Here is a 23,267-nt window from a genome sequence, read left to right on the forward strand (position 1 = left end):
TACATGGATCTCACATTACTCGTTTTATTAAACCTGTGGGAATGCTATCGACCTTATGTACGCATCCCGCTTCTCTCAAAATACCTGCTCCTCGATATATTTTCAGTCACTTTCGGAACTTCAAGTCAACACGATTTCCTTATATGGACAGGAAGAAAGGTTAGAGTTACTAAAGTTGTTTTCGGCTAGCATTCGTGCCATCATAAACATCTAGAAGAACTTGCAAACTAAGAAAATTGAGAACTTTTTTAATTTCAGATTTTAACATGAGCATCCTTATTAACTATGCACTGAGCATATAAACCAATTTATTTCTGTGATTAAATTGGCATTCACTGGAGCCCTACCGGATGGTGGGTAATTTGTGAGTTTCCATTTACCGGAAACTTGATGGAAACTTAAAGAAACGATCCGGAAACCTACCTGAAACTTAAGTTTCCATTCTGTTTCAGTTAGGTTTCCGGTGTCCGGAAACGAAGTTATTTGTGCTGTGCTAGAAGTTGGTTAGATGAAGCGCGAAGAACAACGATATTAGAATTTATGTCGAAGAGTCGTCTATATAGAATATAGAAGTTGTATATCCATAAGTCCTCATTCTTAAAACCAATTTATTCTGCCTCACTTCAACACCTGCTCCCCCTCATCACTTAGCAGGGAAACAGTTAATTGAATATACACTCATTAGTGGGTAAAAGGTGTTAATTACCTATAATTAGGTGTTACTAGGGTGCCAGTTAGTGTTTGTTCACTCTGACTGGTGTATATGCCACCTTTGGCAGAGTATGGACGGGCCATTATGTAATTCCATATGTATAACAGTTTCGTGAGAAAAGCACCTGCTTATCATTTGGGAGAGTGTATCTTTTACACCTCTTTATTAGTCGGCCAATAGTACATGCATAATGCAAATGCTGCCTTTCCTCTAATAAGCGCCGGATTGGGTCACATGTTTAAAGCAGACCTTTCGATTAAATGCGAATGGAGAATCTATATGGATTTCCGTTGAAACTTAAAGCCCCGGGACTCCAATAAGCGCCGGTCCCTATATTAAACGCTGGGTTTGAGAGTTTGCTGATTGAATAAGCATATTGTACCTATGTGGGGAATCGAACCCGGTCTTTGGCTTCGCAAGCGCTACCACTACACGGCTTGCCCATAGCTTATGGGGCCCCGATCCAGAGAGCGTTCGTAGCATTGCGGGATATTGTATCTACACGTCTTATTATGGGTTTCTGGTTATCTTACTGCCACGGATGCTTCGTGGAGAGGGGTCCCCTAAAACTTGATGAATGTTATAGATAGGCATGTATATGTACAATGTGAATTACACCTCCTCTCTCTCGGACTATTAAAACGTGCACATTAAAAGCCCAAACGAGAACAAATACAAAAGCAGCATCTTATAAAAATACCCAAACAGTCACACACATATCAGACAGACAGGATTATTTTATTTTCAGGGGGTGAATCCACTAAGCAATGTATAAATCTCATGTATTTGTTTAAGTCTTGTTTCAACCTGCGCTAAAAATGCAAACCGAACGGTAATTTATTCAAACAACATCCGTGAGAAAAATTGCACAGGTAAGCATTTCTCCCCTTCACCGCTTGCCAGCAAAATTGGTTTGTTTCGAGGAACGTGATTGGCTGAAACGTTACAAATTCCTTGACCTTCCTCGAAATTGCAGAGAAAACAAATTTGTTTGCTGTGTCGGGATATCAGTTCTCTGTGTTTATACTGGAATACTGACTTTTCTCGGAATAATTCATTCAAAAGGTAAGCGGGTATGATAACACATAATCTTTGTTCGCCTTAACGTCAGTCTATATCGTGTTGTTAAGGAAGACACAAACACAAAATGGTTAAATGTAGTGACACCTGCGTTGGACGAACAACGTGCAACATGCCCAAGCGATTGCATGTATGGAGGGAAACTCGTCTGCCTTGGCGTTAACTCGGGGTATTTCTCAGAAATTGACAAAAATAGATCCGACAGTTTTATAATATTAGTTCTGTAATATACATGATACTCGAAGTGTGACGCGCATGTTGGTGCGAACTGCAGTTTGTTACGGCGGTAAATCCTTTGATTGTATGGTTGTTTGAATTTTTCATCCTATCATGACCTATGTTGCTACCTGCAAATATACCTACTTTCGGTCTTCTGGAAAATATCTTTAGAGTAAGTAATCCAGTAAGTTGTGCATAAGGTTTCATCTGATTTTGTTTTACATGTTTACTGATAGGTTGGTTAATTTATTCCAGCTGCAGACATATTTTGGCACAGGGACTGTTTGGTAGGATAAAAACATGGAATGTTTCGAGAAATAGTCTGGGCCATAGTCTGTTTTATGGAATAAATGAGGTAGAAATTAATCCTGGTATGCTTGACTCGGCTACTTTCCCAATGAAAATCAAATCTCAGTTTAGTCTTGTCAGGTTCAGTGATATCTGCCAAGGCTAGATGACTTTCCAGGTTTATTGATTTTGAGATATTAAATTATAATATGTATGAGTGACTTAAAAGTGTACAAGCATGTTAGTCTGAGATATATACATATTTTGATTGATTGTGACAACATATTCTTTGATCCGATAATCCTAGGACTTGGAGAGTGTGCTATGTTTGCATATAGCACATGTTATTAGGCGCCATACTCAATGTCATGCACAGTACCTGGCCAAAAGTGAGTCATCAAAAGTGAAATTTCCATAGACTTACATGTTAATTTTGTGTAGCATAAATAATTTACATGAGTTTAACATTCATTGGATCTTGCTTAAATTTTATACATTTGTGGATAATCATTGTAGCTACATCTACACAATTTCTGATTAATTTTCTGTCATATCTCTTTTAATGACGTTAATTTAATCAACACATTTTGAGAACATTTAACATGCAGTCCAAGTAAATTTAGTCTCCGTGTATTTCGTTACACTCTACCACTGAGTCTAACAAAACCTAATAGCAGGTTGCGTCAGGTAACCTTTGAGAGACCAATGACCGTCCAATCAAACGCGAGACTGTTAAATAGATTTAACCAATCAGACGATGGCTACTATTTAGGGATCGGATGAATTTTCAAAATATTCAGGTCACTGACACAGATCTCTCCTCAAACAAAAATCTGCATATAACACAATTATTTGACCTGCAGTATATACGCTTTAGGGTTTCTGTTGACATGGTTACCATTAGCTAATATTTCCGCAAGCTGACATCCTTGAATATTGCCAAAAACACTACTTTCAGCGACTGTTTACTCACCGTTGTCATGGTTGTATGTATGCCGTGCTCATCACCCAGAAGCAGGCGTACGTTAAATAGCATTCGGAATCATTTGGATACGAACCTTTTCGAGATAAAAAGTTCAAAAGGTATGTGCGAATGTCCACTTTCGCGATTTGGTAAGTTGTGTTCTGATTGGTCAATCTCAAAGGTTACCTGACGCGACCTCCCATAAGGTTTTGTTAGACTCAGTAGTGGAGTGTAACGAATAGTACTGACGCTAAGTTTACTTAGGCTGATTAAACATGGTGATCTGTGGGATGCAACTGTAAACTTATGTAAGTGTCAATAAATGTGATGTCATTCAAAAAGACTGCAGTGATGTGTACACTTGCTGAAATATACACATACCTTGGTAGATTGTAAATGGTTTCATACCTTAACTGTATCATTTCTGTGAACAGTAAATTTCAGAACAAGGAAATGGTCAATGTATACCTATTTGTAATGGTTGTTTCCACCTTGCTATAAGATTTTGTTCATATTATATGTAAGTAATTTGTATAAGTTCATCTTTGACCATCAGTTTGTGACAACCTTTCTTTTTAAGGTACATATTGTATCATGACTAACTGTTGTAATAGGTATATTGTCTAATTATATTCCCATGTAAACTTAGACTAGTAATACAGGTGTGCAATAGGGATGATGTGAGGTACCCAACCTTTTTCAAGATCGATCTCCATTCACACTGATAACTTTTTATTGAAATAAATCTACTTATGAAAGACACATTCCCAAAACAGGCTCTAAATGTTTGCGTCTGAAAAGTGTCTCTGAATATTAGGAGCATAATAGCATTTGATGATGATTGGCTTGTGTGTAGATAGTTGGGTGATGGTTTCTTACCATCATATGTCTTGTGAATAAGTAAAAAAGATGTTCTTATCCATAATACTCATCATCACTTCACTGAGTATCACTGGATGTGCATGTGTGCGTGTGTGCGCGTGTGTTTGTGTTGAATGCTAGTGACATTGATAAGCATCAAGAACCTCAGCGTGTATCAGGGCTCCAGATGATTTTTCAACATCGAGATTACATACTCCTTATTTTTCAGTGTAGGAGTACCTAAACCCTTAATGTACATTTGGAGTACTGATTGGAATTTTATGGAGTGTAAGTAATCTTGTATATTGTTTTATATATATTCACCTCAACATTGCTACGCTTGTGTAAACAGGTTAATAAACAGTAACAAAATACCTTTCAAATTAACACGTCCATAAATTATTTTACGATCGAACACCATTGCTGTGATGGGTATCTGGTGCGTTGTCTGAATTGTTTCATACCGTATGGTGCATATTTTTTATCCATACATACGTTGATACGACCCTTATCTGGAGCCCTGTTGCATATAAACTATTTATACATTGTAAGATAGGCCCTGTCCAATTAATGTCATGCTTAAGAGATTTTCCAAGCCGGTGTATTGAAAGACCAGAAAGTCAAGCTTCACTGAATCATGCCACTCAAAGGATCTCTCTCAGTTATCTGCAGACAAAGACCACTTGTTTTTGTTCCTTCTTCAAAGATCATCAGTTCTTTAGAACTAAGCTGAACAATCAAGAGTCCTCAACTTTGTATGTTATAAGGGGTCTCTCTATTCAAATACCACAGACACTATCCTGAAGGACACATGTGGATAACAAAAATGTCAACCTAAAACGTTACCAAAACTTTTCATTATGAAATAACCTGCTGTAAGTAATGATAGTTTGTGCTCAGGTAAGATTTTCAACTGTATAATGTAAATGATTGTACCACTGCAGTACTAAATCAAGTATTATTGGGTCATTATATTTTATTAATCTGTATGTTAAGTTTTGTTATATCACAGCTGGCAGTTGGATGGACACAATGAAAGATGAACTGAAGCAGAAAATGTTTTTTGTATACAGTTAATGGCATTCATAATATTTCCTTCACCAGCTGTTTGTGCTGTGTAATGCATACATAACAGATATATCTACTGATTATAGCAGAGCCTGAATGTAAACATGTCTTTTTTCAAGCAGTACTAGCCACACATAACTAGCTACAAACTCTTAGGACCTTGAAATAGGTCTGCATTTGTCCTCTGGACTAGTCTCCCTAATACCTGAATGTTTGTCTGGCAAACTACATGGAATTTCAGTAGTAGTGTGATTTAGATATATGTGGAAATTAATTTATTCAGACAATATTTGAGAAAAGGCAGCAACCCTGACCACCTAATTCCATTGTTCATCTCTTCTGATAAGCATGGGTTTGCTGAAAGAGATTCTAACTGATCTTCAGTGGTTTTTTATACAGTCCTTTTATTAAGTATCCTCATTTTGACTTACATACCTCTTTGGTATCATGGTGTGTTCAGCTGAACGATTCACAATTCATTCACAATTTTGTTTCACAATATTATATTGGCGATGTAATGATACTTCAAGTCACAAAAGTAATATAAAAGTCCATACATCTGTTTTCACAGAACATATTGGGGTTATGTGTCCTTTTGATGAAATTGAAACTTTCATGTTTTGTCCAAAGAATGGAAAGCCTAATTGAAATAGGTTCCTTTCAGAAGTAACAGACTCCAAAATGTATTAGGTTGTGGAAAGAATATAACAGTTAAGAGCTTAATAATCAATGATGTTCTCTGCCATTCCTCCACAGCCATGTGGCTATTATTGCTGTATTACAAATGGGTGGAGATGACCCAGAGTGGCAGGGTTTCACCAATTGGTTGAAGATACTATCACCAGGGGTTTTATTGGAAGTCCATGAGTCAAAGTAGTAATACTTATGGACTTAAATGCGTGAATCTTGTGTTGCAGACATGATTATTGTGTTCAAGACCTTGTGTTCAAACATGAAGCTTCTGTTTCAGAACTGAAAATGATCATGAATTTTATGTTCCAGATGTGATCATTGTCTTCCAGACATGAATATTGTGTTTCAGACACGGATATTGATGTGCTCCAGACAGATGACACTTGTGGTTGAAATATTCACTTATTGTGCCAAATGACCAGGTTAAATGTTGAAGTTAAATTCCCAACATGGGTTCAGTGTTTGAAGACCTTTTAAGGTGTATGTTGATCTAATATGACTGGAACATTGTTGAACATGGCAAAATTCATGTTCAGACATCTTTAGAAACCTTTTATGGGGTTTTCAGTGATGGACTGAAGAAAACCAGACACCAACACTCAATGTAAGAAGCCCATTTCTGTTGTTCCCCCGTAGTGATATTAGTAAAACGTTGCTGAAAGCAGCGTAAAACCAAACTCACACTCACTAATTGAACTGTGAGAATATGTCGGACAGTTTTTTAGAATGTTAATTTTGATTAAGATTTATGAATTAGGCAGACCTACTTTGCTCCCTCCATCCTTATTAATTTGAATCGTTTGCATCATTTAAACATTCACATTCATGTTACTTGGATTATACCTGAGAAGGCTTGGTGTGGTACTTCACTGTTATCAAGACCAATATAGAGAGGAAGAGGCTCCAATGAAAAGTTTTACATTACTGTATTTAATGTTAATATGCAAGGTTAAACAGCTTCTGAATTAATGAAAATAGGAACTTTGGTGGTTTTAACTCCTGTACTTAAACACAAGACAAAAATGTTCATATCCCCAGTATTACCTTGTGCTTTGCGACCCTGATCACAATCTGCCCTAGTCTCATGGACTCCAGACAGTGTATTTATAATGGAATCCAACTGAAGCCTACATCATGATTTCAAGAGTACCTCAACTGTGAAATTAGGCATTGTTACGGCCTACATTTATATTGTGTTATCAGTTGACAGATGTAAAGTTTAAGTAAGTGGAATATATCTGTGACTGTTGGAAGCAGCTGCTGATATTAGGATCACCATGTTATTGTGAAAATATAACCTGATCCAAGCTGCAACATGCTCTCAGTTAGATGTATACTTCGGTTTGTTATTGACCAGACTGCATAAAATAGTTGAATGGTTTGGTTGTGGAGCCCATGGAAATGAGCCAAGTTGTATTTGTGTACGAAAGGTATGGCTGTCTCATTCCTTATTATATGTTCTAATGCTCTGTCGTCTTTGACTCTGTTTACACTCTGCATGCAGGTCTTTATCCTACTTAATTAAGCTGATTGATTGTCAAAACACATACAGGTGTTTCAGAAATCTTGCTGTTGCGGACCTGCCGGTGATGGTTAAGCATAGAGGCAAGATGAAATGGTTTCTAACATTGTGTTCAAGATCTTTGTTGCACCGACACAATGATGAGCATGTAGGTCTGTGTGTTGCTGCTTGTGCAAGTCCTTTCTGATGCCAGGGTTAGGGTGCTAGACTAACATCTATCTGGCCTGGGATATGAGCATTATTTTACTGTACTGACACCCAGCATTACTCCCAGGGGCAGACAGGGAAACAAGTACCATACTAACATCTAGGTTGGCATGACATTTGGATTCACTGACCTTCTGATCCCAGGACAGACAGGGAAACAACAAGTACCATATTACCATATAGGTCGATGTGACATTTGGATTCACTGACCTTCTGATCCCAGGACAGACAGGGAAACAACAAGTACCGTATTACCATATAGGTTGATGTGACATTTGGATTCACTGACCTTCTGATCCCAGGACAGACAGGGAAACAACAAGTACCATATTACCATATAGGTCGATGTGACATTTGGATTCACTGACCTTCTGATCCCAGGACAGACAGGGAAACGACAAGTACCATATTACCATATAGGTCGATGTGACATTTGGATTCACTGACCTTCTGATCCCAGGACAGACAGGGAAACAACAAGTACCATATTACCATATAGGTCGATGTGACATTTGGATTCACTGACCTTCTGATCCCAGGACAGACAGGGAAACAACAAGTACCATATTACCATATAGGTAGATGTGACATTTGGATTCACTGACCTTCTTTTCCCTGTGCAGGCAGTGTAACGTTCAGATCCCAGCAGTAGTAGCCATGTAGCATAAACTGATTTTGTCTTACTAAGAATTGATAAAAGTTGAAATGTTTGTGAAGTATCAAATTTAATGCTGTCAAGAGTAAATGAGAAGTATGCTAATTTTTTCATGTAAATCTTTTGTGAATTCATTTGTATCTCTATGCTCAGACTTTTGACTGCTTCACTTGTCAGTGTTCTATGCAAGTTTTCTGAGTACATCTTTTGGAGGCCACTGATAGGACAATGAAAGTAGAAGGCCAAGTGATTAAAAACTGTGGACTAAAGTGGTTCAGTCATATTTGACGAGATAGTTGCATCAATTCCATGTACATGTACATGGTCACTTTGCAGCCATGACTTGGCTGAATAATGCTATTAGCAGCATAAATCCAAACTTTTTCACTATTTGGTGAAATGTTTCAATGATAAAGGGATGTTTTGCCCCCTTCTTGCAGGGCCCAAATGACACTGACAATTCCAGGAATTGAAATCAATTAAGTGTCCTTGGATCCCTGCAGAATTCTCTTGCAGTAGTTTGATCCAGGTAATCCCAGCAGCCTTTTGATGTTTAACATTTAGGCTGTGGTGAGGTATCATTGACATACATTTCAAGTTCATGATAAAGCCAGGGATCTCCGTCTTAACCCAAATGTTGGTCATTAAATATTCAGGAAGTTAGTAGATTCAAGTACCATGCAGCAGACACATAGGAGCCAAAGAACACCCGAAACAGGTTATGTTGTTTTGTCAAAAATCTGATTACTTAGTCATAGTTGAAAGGGTCATTGTTTGATGAACATCTAGATACGTACTTTGCTGTTTTGTAGATATTTAGCTGACGAGGTGTATGTCAGTTCTTAATTCTGGTGATGGCTATTTTTCTCCCAAACCTGACTTTTCAATTTCCGTCTCTGTGCTTGTGACAATTGATTAGTGAGCTTGATGCAGGACTCTGATAGGTCTCAATAAATCTGATCACCTTCATGTCAATTTCCATGGCTGTCGTCCATTTCGGTCCAGACAAGAGTCAGTACTGGCAAGGATAAGCATGTTTCATTGATTTCTGCGGCATTTGTGGATCAGCGGATGTTTATTTGCCATTGTGATTTAGCAAAAGGGCTTATTTTCTGATTATTGTAATCCATTAAGTCGCCTGTTGTCTCTGGGGTTATTATTTACTCTGCTCCACCATGCTGATTATCTTGTTTGTGTGTCATGACGAAGAAATGTAGCAAATCTCATCCATGTAGTATATTAGATCTTGGCGTGAACATCATTGAGGATTACAGAGGTAAGGAGGAAAATTCAGTGCCAACTACTGTTAGTAAGATGCCTTTGCATCGATGTATCAGTAAAGTTGTGATGTGGATACTTATTTACGAAAATGAATAATAAATTTCTGATTCATTGCCATGAAAATTTTAACATTTCCATGAATGAATCAATCAATCAAGTTCTTGCCCTAATGTTTATTTAATGCAGGTCTCTATAGGTCACATTTTTTAATACTTACAGAATAATGACTTTTGTTTCGAATTTAAGTACAGTAGTTGAAATATGTTTGCTAAATTTACAGTCAATGACTCATTCAGCACTGTATTTTTTTCATTATGTGGGTTTTTTTTAAAGGTGAAGTATAAATGAACTTTATCGTAATATAGTTTTAGGAATTAAAGATTACAATTTAATAGAACTTGTCAATGTTGTTTAAACCTAATATTAAAAAACTACTTTGAGTGTTAGGGCTCTGGGGTCAAGTCCTTCGTTTAAATTACAGTAACAGAAAATTCATAGAGGAAAACATTCATTTTAATTGGACAGAAAAAAAATGAGCATAGAGTGAAAACTATGATTCATTCCTTTGCTTGAGGCTTTGTTAAAATTGTGCAAATTTTTTCTCATCATCAAGGCCATGGACGGAATTGCTTCATTTGAGTTATTTCCCTTTGTCAGAACAGAATCTCATAGTTGATAACCTGTTCATTTAGCAAAGTGGTAAAAATTGACAACTACTGAGCATCACATTTAGTATTCTTTTGCCTTTATCTGGACATGAAATCCAGGGAATTAAAGCAGTATTGAAGCAACTCAATCTTATTGTTACTGCCTTGACCGAGTTGTTAGGCTTACCTACAATCCCAGCAGCATTCCATGCGAGGCTGCCACAGGTCAAACCAGTTGAACAGATCCTCTTCCATAGATAAGACTAATTGATGCTATCCCATAGTGTTCTTTATAGTTTTTTTAAGCCTAAATTCAGTATACAATTACCCTATTACATGATAGGGAGGCAATAAATCAGATTTCAGGATGAGGTCAACTCTTGGCTTTGAATGTGTGATGCTTAATAGCAAATTTTGGTAGATTGTGTAAGAATATTTAGACATTTAGGTAAGATATGAAGGAGTATATCAGATCCTGATTCATTAGAAAGAAACAGTGATTTGATGCCCCAGCTTTTATGATAATAGTTTTTAGAGTTGTTTATTCAACTTTAAAATAGAGGTTAACCATGAGATAGTGTTTCACTTTCTGTTAATGCCACTGGCAGAAGTACTTAATAGTTAACACCAGGATTAATTTTATTTTCTAACATGATGTACTCTCATAACTGTCATATTATAGATTGTGATGTGGTGAAAGCTTCAGCTTGTCCTGCCTAAGACCCAGGTTTGTTCACCTAAAACCCAGGTTTGTTCACCTAAGACCCAGGTTTTGTAGCCAGCAGTATTCTATCAATACCTTGACAGTCTGTTAATTATCAGGTCTTATTGGTAGAATGGTTTTCATGGCAGTACAAGTCTAATGAGTGTTTGAAAACATGAGATTAAGATAACAGAAACTTGAAAAATGGTGCCACTCACTCAGTCTGGAATGTATTTTGGCCCAGACTCCCTTCAGGAAAAGCCTCAGATATTCTCCCAAAATACCCATGGGTTATCAGAAGCATGGCTTCATGAAAACATTTGAACCCTCCAGTGGTTCTTCCAGGATACAGAACATGTGACAGTAGTCTGATATTCATTGCTCTATCACAATCACTCAGAACAACCATGTGAACAGAGCCATCTCTTCATTGAGGTGCTAGAGTTGGACACCAGCCCAGCAGTTTTCTTATGTTAGTTCTTCCTTTAGGGCTAAGGAAATGCTGGATTTAAAATGTTGTCTGGTAGGATGTTATGGAAGCTTGTAGGGGTGAAGTCATGTCTCTGTGAAATATTTTGAATTTGTAAGTGTTTAAACATTGAAAAAATAATGGTAATTTGTATTGTTAGGTTTAGAAAGTGATGTATATTAAATGTTTGCCAAAGGAAACTTCGTCATTTTGCACCACCTTATATTATAGCATTCAGGAAGAAAAGAAGATTGATTCCTCCTCCCTCCCTCTCTTCCTTCCTCACTCACTCACTCACTCTTGAGCTAGACTTGGTCCAACTGCTGCACCCCCTACTAGCAAGCCATACCTGTACACACGTCTTATTTCCAATTCATTGTTCATGTCAGAGTTTGCTTGTGATTGGCCTGGCTTTACTGGTTGTTTATATTGAGATAACCTTTTGCCATGTTGGATGTTTGGTATAAGACTTCAGGCTCTTCATGAGAAGATGCCTACAGGAAGACATAGCTGTCTTCACCTTGACAGATGCATGTGTTACAAGTCTTAGTTGTGGGATAAGTGATGTTGCCAGCAGTTAAAGCCTGTTTGGTTATGCTAGAATGACTTCGTGTATTGCTTTTGGGTGTGAAGTTTTTCGCTGTGTTGTATGTTGCAGTCAACATGTCGGATGCAAAGAGGAATGTTGATGATACAGTGATGAAATATTCATGACATGGTTATCAGCCATGAAGAAAACAACTAAAGCAAGTATTGAGGAGAAATAAAGGTTGGATATATATATGGTGTGTTAGCAGGTAAACTCTTAGGTTTGGTTTCAAGATGCAGTTGAAGACTCATTGGTAGACCTTGCAGACTTGACATATTTAGTTTGTTTTTCTATGCAATGATTCAGTTGATGAAATGTTTCTTTGAAAGAACTAAAGTAGTGAACAGTCACTGAAGAGACTTGTCAGATGGGAAACAGCTGAGAAATGATAGATCCTTTTCTATGAAAATGCAGCCAGGTATTCTAAGACTTTGTCTGAAATGACCATTTTAGTTGGAACAGTTTAAATGTTCTCAGTCATGGTCTTTATTAAAATGATACATGCTGTAAGATTCATCTTGAATAGAATTCCACAATACCTTAGCTATATGCACCTCAGGGTGAATAAAGAATTTTGGCTATCCAACCATTGATGGCTGACCATTTGCACACCAAACATGCCCTAAGATGTTTCACATGACCTCATAATATTTAAACACTTAAATGATTAGACATACTTGAACTGTTGTGTTTATATGATTGAAGGCACACATTCCAACCAGCATTAAATTCTTGATAATAAAATTTCCATTGAGGATTTAAGTTGATGTAGGTCTTAAAATAGTGCTGAGTTCATGTGAACATATATCCTGACTTGGTAGTCATTGATTAGTGGCATTTAGAGGATGTTGCTCTGAACCAGTTCTTAATGCTTCAGACTGGAACTGATTGAACCTGACATACAATGTAGCCTATTACTGTGGTATATGTACTATTCTGATATCTGCTGTAGTTTTTCCATTAGGATCACATGTTATGCAGTTTATTGCACTTGATATAATGTATGCAGAGTGTTAGATTCGATTAAATTCATGTTAAGTCGATTCTAACACCTCAGTTTCAATTTTTGATAAACAGTCTCACTTTTGATATTTGAATATCTATTTCAGTAGTTTCTACACAGTGAAATCATAATTTTTAATCCAGTGTGAGTAGTTTCGAGTGCTGAAATAAGGCAAAACGTGATTAGTTGACAGTGGGATAATTATCCAGAGAGCATTGTTGAAATCGCCTAGTTGATGATTAATTTTAAGTTATGTAGGACGACTAGCTTGAACTCTGAGAGTTAAATGAATTCTGTGTGTTTTTACGTGTATGAAGACTCAAATCGAAATTGATGGATTAGAGAGTCCAGTGTAAGAAATTGGAATCAAACTGAGGTCAGGGTGAATCATTGCAGCCCTACTTCATGTGATATATGTCATGCAGTATGATACGTTTAGTACACTTTGTGTCGCATTCTATTCTCTCATTGGATGGACAGAAAAGTACAGGTCTGTTAGGAAGTAAGTTTCTTATGGTGTCTACACAGTTTCAGTTTATGGGAGACAGCTGTGTTGATACTGTTCCTCTGTTTCTTGAGACCTGGTTGACTGTGGTCATCTGTACCAGAGCCCAGCTGTACCAGTGCCTATCTCTACCAGATCCCAGAGAGTACTGAGCCTTGTGTTTTCAGTCTCTCTTTGCCTGGTGAGAACTCAAGTATTTGTTGCCTCCCTATAACTGCTGATTGATGATTGCCCATTCAGCTGGGAGAACCTATTCTCAGCTGTGACCAATGTCACCACAGCCATAGAGTTGGAGGAATCAATGTAATACTTCATTGGTGGAGTTCATGTTCAAGTCCTAATTACGTCGCATGCTGCTGTGATGTACATTAAAATTCCATTCTCTTCTTGACCTGTGTTTGTTTTTTAAAATTGAATCAATATTTGTCTTTTGGCTACTTAAATAGTTGTGTAAGTGGAAAATGCTATTTCAAGAATGTGAGAAAATAATCTTGCGCCTCACTGGTGGCAGCGAGTTCAAGATGACATTTTCACAGCACAGTTATAAATTTCAATGTATGTTTGGTCTTTAGGCATTGTATGAAGCTTTCAGGGCTACAACATATATCTAAAGAGGCAGAGGACGAAAAGTCAGAAACCCACTGACTGAAAGTGATTTCCCAACAATCCTGTAGCTGTAACCAAATGGATAGGCCATCTTGTATCGACTGCTAGACCACTCATACCTGCTGACAGAAACCTGGCTCACAGCTTCTCTGGATGACTTGAAGTCCGGATGATATTTTTTGAGCTTCTAATGGGGAAAAAGTCATGGAAATACAGAAACATGAAAAAGAAACAAGATAGTTTTGAGTGAATTGTATTGTTTCTGAAATAATGCACAGCATTTTGAATGAAGTTTGAATGTGAATCTATTGATGCTTGTGCAGAGGATAGTTTCTCTATGAAATATCAGGGAAATGCCATACCATGAAGTGTTGTATTATAATAATGGGCATCATGTAGACACATGCAGCACTGACTGTGGTGGTGCTGCACCTTGGCTATTACCTGGGACAATCCACAGTGAGAAGATAGGAACATAGCCTCACTCCAGGGACACAAGTTGCGCAACACACAAGCAGGCCTCAGGGACTCCCGGACTTTCTCAACACTCCCTCAGAAAGGCCTTGGAAACTCTTGTTGGAAAGACCTTGTTCCTTCTGTTGTGATAATACCAGCCTTCAGCAGGTCGTTGGGTCTGTGCGCAGTAGTTGTTAGTGTTGTTACTGATGCTGTGATTATTTGTCCTGTAAGTGACACTGAGGCCACATTTCAAGGTAAGCTTTTGAAGTTTTGTGCTGTTGGGGATGTGTGTTCAGTTATTGTTAATGTGACAAATCTTTTTTTGATGTTGTCTTGTCAGGGCAAAGATATAGTGAATTGATGATCAAATGAAATTTATCTTTTACATTTTTAATATGCAAACATCTAGGATAAACTGATAAGATTTATGATGATATACTTTTCAGCGAGAGACATAAAGGAAAAATATAGAGGTTAATTGGTGCCTGTTTTTTTTGTAAAAAAATATGTAAGAATATTTATGTTGATGAGTTTCTGTTTGTTTCTATGTAATCTAATAATACCTGAGTGCACTTTCAGGGAATATTCTTCCTACTTATTTAGGAATATCATTTAAAAAAATAATAATAGGTATTTGCTGAAACTTGAGCAAAAATTCTATTCTTCAAAAGGCTGTAACAGTTAACCATTCTTGAAGTAAAAATCGGGTTATGAAAGTGTGTGCAATGTTTAATTTAGTGTGGGAGGAAAGAATAGCACTGTAACATGTGCTTGTTATATTTTGAAGTTGTTCATTTGGTCACAAGGGCATGACTCAATGGATGAAGAGAGGAAAACTGGGTTTTCTTTAGGGGATGCTGTTTTTGAAGAAAGCCAGATGGCTGCACATGTCTGCATGGGTGCTTACAGTAGAGACTGTTTAATTGATGTCTAGCAAGTATGGCAACTTATTCCATGTTGCTGCGTTAGTCTGTGTTTTCCAGACATGTCTGTGCTATTTTCATGTTCACGAGAATCAGGAGATGCACAGCTGTTGTTTATGGTCAGTGAAAGGACTTTCAAATTCTGTTGGAAAATTAATGAGTGTGATGTAATATATCTTGTGGCTAGACAATGACAATTAAAAATTTGATGTTCTCATTACATTTGCATTAGGTAGGACATCCATTGTTGTGTTTAGTGGATTAAGCTTCTTTAGCTTTATTGAGAATGGGATGGTGTTGTTGGTGATTAAAATGTGAAATGTTTCAGGACACTGTTTATTCACCGGTTTTGTTTCTGTTGGGGCACTTCATTTGATGATGCCCTGAAAGTGTTGTTTGCAATATTAGTAGTGGTTTTTCTTGAATCACAAGCTGAAAAGTAGAGAAACTGTAAGTCCTGTTTGGGACTTTCATCTGTCATTTTCTGCTGATTTGGGCCCAATGTGCACCTGTGGGAAAGTCTAGCTAAAACTTTGATGTTGCTGTAATCTGAGATAGATACACTCCCACAATGTACATTGTATGGGAACATTTTGGTGTCATGATGCATATATTCAGTACACAGCAGGACTTACAACACACCCAAGTGAAGGTTACGTGAGAGCTTACAGTGTGGCTTATTTTCTGTTGTACATTTTGTCAGGCTGTCATTAGACATTTTTTTGCATCTCGTCTCAAACAGTCAGGTCCCTTCAGATGGATGTCTAAAATTTAAAATGAGGTGGCTCTGAATGTGTCCAAAGATATTCTGTGTGACTTAAACCATGGCTGTCATGTTGGCCAAATTGGTTATTTTAACGGTTACTATGTTGTTTTTTAACCATTACTTTATTTGCCATTATGAATTTTTTTATTCAGCAATTATTGGTTTTGTATTTCAGATTATTAATAAGTTCCAGATCCCAATGCAGCAGGAGAAAATAGTACTATGCAAATGACAAAAAAGCTTGTTACAGTGATGATAAACAAACAAGTTGTTTACTTTGTGGATGAACCAAATGGGAATCATTTCAGGTGCAGTAGTTTTTGATGAGAGTGAAACATGTACCTTGTACATGGGTCTGGGCACGTTTCATGATTCACATGGTACATGCTTTTATGCTTTTAGAATAAATACTATTTGTCAGTGTAACTACATTTAGACATGGCGGATACCTGACATGCTTCAGCATGTCATGGTCAGGCTTGTTATGTCAAAAGAATCGTAGTGATGAATGTTTCAATTCATTGCTGTTCGTGACAATGATTTTTCTCAGATTACAAACGGGCGGTGAGGTAGCCTAGTGGTTATGGTATTCGCTTGTTATGCCAAAGACCCGGGTTCTGTTCTCACATGGGTAGAATGTGCGAAGCCTGCCATGGTATTGCTGGAATATTGCTTAAAGAGGCATGAAACCATAATTACTCACTCTCTCGCTTGTTTAGATTATAAACTTCCTTGCTAGTAAAATGGGATAACTGCATCTTCATCTCAGAATGAGGTGTTTTTCATGATTCTTATTTCTAGAAAGTATTTCAACACTGCTTAAATACAATAGACTTTATTAAGCACTCTGTTTGTTGTACTGTACAGTTCCAGGGTACACAAGAACAAGTTGTAAATCCTGGAATCAAACCATGTATCACAATGTAAGATTAGTGATTGCTAGCAGCTGTTTCCATTGATGATGTTTCTGATTGTGAATTATTTTAGCCAGCCCAAGTTACTACTTTCAATTGAAGGATAAGAGCAGTTGGCAAGTTCTTGATAATTCAGAGTCAAGGAAAATGAGTGTACCTCATGCACCACTTATAGAAAATTTGAGTTTGAGTGCAAATGTTTCAAATCTTTTGTGAATTTTAAAGTGCCCTACATGGCCAGTATGCTGACAGTCTGATAGAGCTACATCATTGTGTTCATTTTCATTTAACATTAACAAATGTCAAAAATAATTACAGTGTAATAGGTTGTGGCACTTAAAACTACATCATGTTAAATATCATTTAGCGCATTATTATTGATAAATGTAACATTTTTGTCCAATATTAACATGTACTTAAGTGTGGTTACCAAGGTCAGATGGATGCCAGTAGAGAGTTCTGTTGATTTACTACTTCTATTTAACACAATATTTGTGACAATATATGACATAGATTGCAATGAGTATGTTCCACATCTCTAGGTCTGTTCCCTTTTGTTCATCACGAAAACGTCAAATATCTTATAGAGGGAACAGTAGTGTTGTTGTGGATTTGATCTAGCATGGATTAGATCTAGGTATGGATCCTGTGTATGTATCACTAGGATAGGCTCTATGAGTTGTGTGTGTTCTAATGACTGCATATAAATAGCTGCTGTGGGGCTTACAGTCACCGCCAACCATCACCCTGTGTTGTGTGTATTCAGATGACTGCACAGTGCACCACCACATGGAGATGGACCGCAAGTGGCTTCAAGATCGGACCTGTCATGTAATAGCATGCCTTGGTTCTGATTTATGCCCTCTCCAGGTATGATGAAAGTCAAGAGGACTCTAAGGTGACTTTCAGAAGTATAAGCTACACCCCACCTACATGCTCAAGCCTACTTATGAACCATCTCTGCTGTTGACTCTACCTCAAACAGACAATAAATGGATGCATGCTTGTGAGGGTTCAACAACTCTTGAAAGTCATCCAAAGTTTGAGGAAATTGAATTGCTCAGGAGCCTCGCTGTAGAACTATGGTTCACACTTAAAATTTATTATTGGTATTGTTTTACACGACATTCGAAGGATATCTGAACCCCAAGCACTTCTTTCATTCTGCAAGGATTGACTACTGTTTATGAAGAATATTTGGTTTTGTGCAATGAGTTAATGAAACAGCTTTTATTAGAACATGTACCATCCTTTCCTTATTGTCATGTTGATTTACAGTCTGTTTGTTCTCTGTCCAACAACATTCTATTAGTCAGTTTGAGAAACTTGTAATGAAGATTTTGGTTGATAGTCAGCATCACAGACAATCACAAGATCTGACATCTTGTTTATCGTGCTCCAAGAGTTTAATGTTTTTAAGTCATAAGTGCTTATTCTATTAACCACAAGTTTCCATTTTTGTCTGTTCACCAGTTTGTTAATGTGATTGAGCTAAAGGATTGCGGAGGAAGGGATGTACTCCATACCATCATCAAGGCTGATTTCGTCCAACAGTGTAACATTAATAGCAACACAAATTGATTATTGCCAACAGCAGACTTCTGCTTTCTTGACTTGAAGTGGAGATTGTGTCTCAGATTAGTGTCATGTTTGCAACTGTCAGAAGTTGGTGGTATTCCCTTTAAGCATGTTTGGTCACAAGTTGGGATATATTCTTTGAACCTGAGACTCAGTACAGATATGAACTTAGAGGCCGACTGATCTCAGTGAGTCATTATGCGTGATTACTTGTGTAGCCATGGGTTCAGAGCAGAAGACTGCCACCATCCTTTGTTTCTATCTGCTTACAAGTACTTGATTGGGATATACACAGATGGCGCCCATGAAGATCAAGGTTGAAGTCTTCTGTGTCCCATTCTTGTTAAAAGAAGCCATTATGCCATGTATACATGATACACTGCTACATAAACTATTAAATAACAAACAGCTAGTATCAACATTTATTCAGAGTAATATTTATGGAAGAATTTATGTTTATGATATGGAATTTTATGAGTTTACCTTACTAGGCAACATAAATTTATTTAATTTCGGTTGGAGTTGCATTTCATCAAAAACAGTGATATCCTCCTCACTCCTTCATACCTTGTTTATGAGCACCAAGGGTAGTATTTGGCATCTGTGAAGACAAAACATTTGGTCGCAAATAAGCCATGTTGTGGTATTCCAAGGTGTGATGGAAGTTCCGGATTAGTGGGGTTGGAAGCACTGACAGCAAACACGTTTAACGTCATTAACAGAAGTTTTTCATGTTCTTATCCAAGTCAACTTATAATAAACAGCTGCTGATGTAAGTACTCGACTTGAACATACTTCAGCAGATGTCATTAGACGTCACAACTTACAAATGCTAATTTGAACACCAGATACATTTATAGATATTAAGGCAATATCTGTATTGCATTTGTGCACCACTCAGCTTGTTTAGTGCTTACATCATTGCTCTTTTTGTCAGAGAAGTGAGTTAACTGCTTGAATGTCAGTTAACTGAGCCTCTGTGCACCATATCTATCTTTCTCTTATGGATACCATTGATGACCATTCCTTTCAGCATCAGGAACATAGAAATTCCACCTTCAGAATTATGGTTGCCAAAGATAAATTTGCAGTGTTTGTTCTTTCCATCATTTCTTTATTTTAGCAAATGATCTTGTTATAAAAAATCTAATGCTAGCAATTGAAAGGCTTTTTAATCCCATTAAGGAAATTGACACAAAGGATTTGATGTTTGCAGTATTGATTTTGACGGCCTAAAAGTGTTGGAATATCCCCTCTAACACAGAGTGGGAGGACAGTGTTTATTTTAGTGATGTCTGAGCAAGGATGGAAGGAGAAATGTTCCTTTCTCAACAAATGATCCCATGCCCCTATTGAACATCAAAAACCCTGCTGAACAACTTGAAATCTTGTTACTTATTCTATTCTTTACATATTGCTGAAAAAATCTCTGTAATGGGTCTGCTTTGAAGTTGAATGTATCTATTTTTGGTTGACTTTGTTCAGTGTTGCAAGAGAAGCTGTTTTTTCTTTCGTTAGAAAAACAGGAATGATCAGTTAGAAAGGATGTTGGCATTAAAAGAGACCCTGCTTGTAATTATTGTTTTCCATTTATGATGACTTGAAATTTACAGACTGTCGTGACTGAAACAAGGCTGTGTTTTGGCAAATAAACTGTAATATATGGTGGAGTAACCAAGTGGTTCAAGCGCTGGCTTGTCACACCAAAGACTCAGGTTCGATTCCCCTTATGGATACATGTGTGAAGACCATTTCAGGTCTCCCCTGCCGTAATATTGCTGGAATATTGCTTAGAGCCACGTAGAACTGGTCTCTTACTCACTCTTACTGTATGCTGGTCTGCAACCTTCCTGGACTTGCTGCAGCTTGTATGATGTTATGTTGCTTGTATATGTTTATAATGTTAAGGTTTTTCTTACTCACTCTTACTGTATGCTGGTCCGCAACCTTCCTGGACTTGCTGTAGCTTGTATGATGTTTATAATGTTAAGGTTTTTCTTACTCACTCTTACTGTATGCTGGTCCGCAACCTTCCTGGACTTGCTGTAGCTTGTATGATGTTATGTTGCTTGTATATGTTTATAATGTTAAGGTTTTTCTTACTCACTCTTACTGTATGCTGGTCCGCAACCTTCCTGGACTTGCTGTAGCTTGTATGATGTTATGTTGCTTGTATATGTTTATAATGTTATGGTTTCAAAATGTTTGCCCGTAGGCTAACTAAAACTCCTCAGTAACTAAATTGCTTGTCAGAATAGAATTTTAAATGTTTTGGTAAGAGCCACTGAGTGATTGGCATGTTAACATTGTTTGACATGTGGACATGTTGTACCAGGAGACATGCTGAACTTAGCTTCTCTCCATAAATCAAGGTGAATTCTCACGTCTTATCCAGGCAGATAAATTACACCCACAAAAAGCTGCACCCAAATACTTGAAAATTATGTTTATGTACTTAGATGAAATGACTCTTGAAGCAAATATATCAAAGAAGGCCCACACAAGTCTAGAAAATGTGGCAAGTCTAGATTTCAACAGTTTCTGAAAATGAAGAAAATCTCTAGACTCCGGTTCATTATGGGTTTTTTTCAATGTGAACCTTCTGTAAAATATGTTCATTTCTAGTTAATGTAAGGTTTACAGTTCATCACTTGAATACTACTACATTAGCCCTTGTGGTTAGTTCTTCTGACAAAGACTACTAAGAAACATTTACTGCTTCTGGTGAAACACACACATACTAGTTGTTTGGTGAAGTATCCGACCTGACTTGGCATAATGAATATGAGTCGAGGATTTTAATATTGGGTAAAAAACATGTGGAATATAGTAAGATATAGTTATCTCTGATATGAGTAATCTTATTATGAGTAGCTTTACCAGCCATTGGACATAGGTTTTTATTTTACCTCACTTATAAATGTTGTTTTCTGATTGGGTGAGCCAATCAGTGTACATTTTCTATGTTAACCACTGGAAATGTTAAACTACAGGAATTCATTTGGTACTTTATGTTGGTAGTGTTTTGGTTGTTGCCTAACTCAGGTGTGCCATATTATTATCCAAAAACTGTGCCTCAGACAGTCCAAGTTTAACATTATGGTGTTCGGTAAGAAAATATGTTGTTCTTTTACATATTGTTAAACATATATGATAAGAATTACATTAGGGTAAGTAGTGAGATTAAAGTTAGAAGATAACATCAGCTCTTAGCATCTGTAAGCCAAAACATGCATTTCCTTTTCTCAGATAGGTAATCCACTCTCTTTTGTGTTTTAGTCATGGAAGGTTTTGTTTGTTTCTACTAAACTGCAATTGAAAAGGTACCCATGAGATTAGCCTTGCTCAAAGGCTGTGCTGAAGGCTATGCCCATGTATGTCAAGTAATTACATTTTTTAGTGAGGCAAGTCTAGATAAATGGCGGGCAGACGGGCAGATTAGATATTATCATTTTAACTATTTAATTTATTAATTTAGAGACTTGTGAAAGTCTATGGTTTAAGATTTTCACGTCAGTATTAGGGAATGACAAGGTCTCCTTGACTTGTATCCTTCATGCCTTGTTTCAAACATTGAAAACAGAACAGGATGTGGGATGTCAAGAAAGTCAATTTTATCGAGTAGTGAGTGAAGGTGACACTGTAATGGAGAATCTGGACTTTTTCTGCCACTTGTGTGCAGTAAACCGCAGTGATGCCTCGCCTTTGCTCAGGGACCGAGTCTGAGAAGACAGTTTCTGATGAGACTCTCCTCTTGCTCCAGGCTCAGACATCATATCCTCATGCATGGTGCACACTAATTGATTCTGGTTATAGCGGTTTAATGATTTGAGGAGCTTAGGGAAAACCTGGTAATTCTAAAAGATGGAAGAAAATGTCCTCCATCATGTGTAATGACTTCTGCAATTATCTGGATGACACTTTTTTGATGAATATTGCTGACGACGGATAATCTGTCATTTAGTCAGATCAGTGTCTGCATTTAACCACACTGGCCTGGCAGGTGTCCGTTTTTCAGCATTATGACGCATGCTTAGCTGTGTTCGTATGTTTAGTATCCCTTGGGATTAAGTTACAATCTATGATCTATGTATGTCATACCTGCCTAGGGAAGACACCTGCAACATTGTAGCATTATGGGAAACACTCCTATAATCTGCATTGGTTGTATGAATGTTACTCTAGTATACGGAATGATGATTCTTGTACCTGAAATGGCAATGTATTTTCTGGTATAATGGTGTCAACATGTTCTTTTTGGGTTGACTTTTGACAGTGGACATATCTCTTAATGTAAGCGTAATGATAACCTTTGATGAACGAAGATCCTTTTAGCTCTCTTTTAGAATTTGCAAACAATCTGTTTGGGTGATATCTGCTCTGTTATTGTTAATCTATCACTGATAACACACAAGCTCTCTAGTCTTACACAGTCCAAGGGTAGATTTACTTGTCTTCAGCAACCCATGCTTGTTTTAAGAGGCGACCAGTGAGAATCAGGTTGTCAGTGTCTTTGATTTCCTGTTACAGATAGTTTTTCTTTTGACAACAACAT

General features: G+C 37.3%; 1 protein-coding gene across 4 annotated transcripts in view; it reads left to right on the forward strand.

The window, feature by feature from the left end:
- The first annotated feature begins 1,599 nt into the window (after positions 1-1,599).
- The window catches only part of LOC137285116 (protein FAM13A-like), a 73,945-nt gene continuing 52,277 nt past the window's right edge, over positions 1,600-23,267 (forward strand). Inside the window, exon 1 of one of the 4 annotated variants that reach the window (XM_067817334.1) lies at positions 1,600-1,777. The gene's annotated coding sequence lies outside the window, so the exon portion shown is untranslated. The remainder of the gene's footprint in view (positions 1,778-23,267) is intronic. The other 3 variants (XM_067817336.1, XM_067817335.1, XM_067817330.1) reach the window with 3 other exon arrangements.

Source organism: Haliotis asinina, chromosome 5, assembly GCF_037392515.1.
Source record: "Haliotis asinina isolate JCU_RB_2024 chromosome 5, JCU_Hal_asi_v2, whole genome shotgun sequence".
NCBI classification, from domain to species: Eukaryota; Metazoa; Mollusca; class Gastropoda; order Lepetellida; family Haliotidae; genus Haliotis; species Haliotis asinina.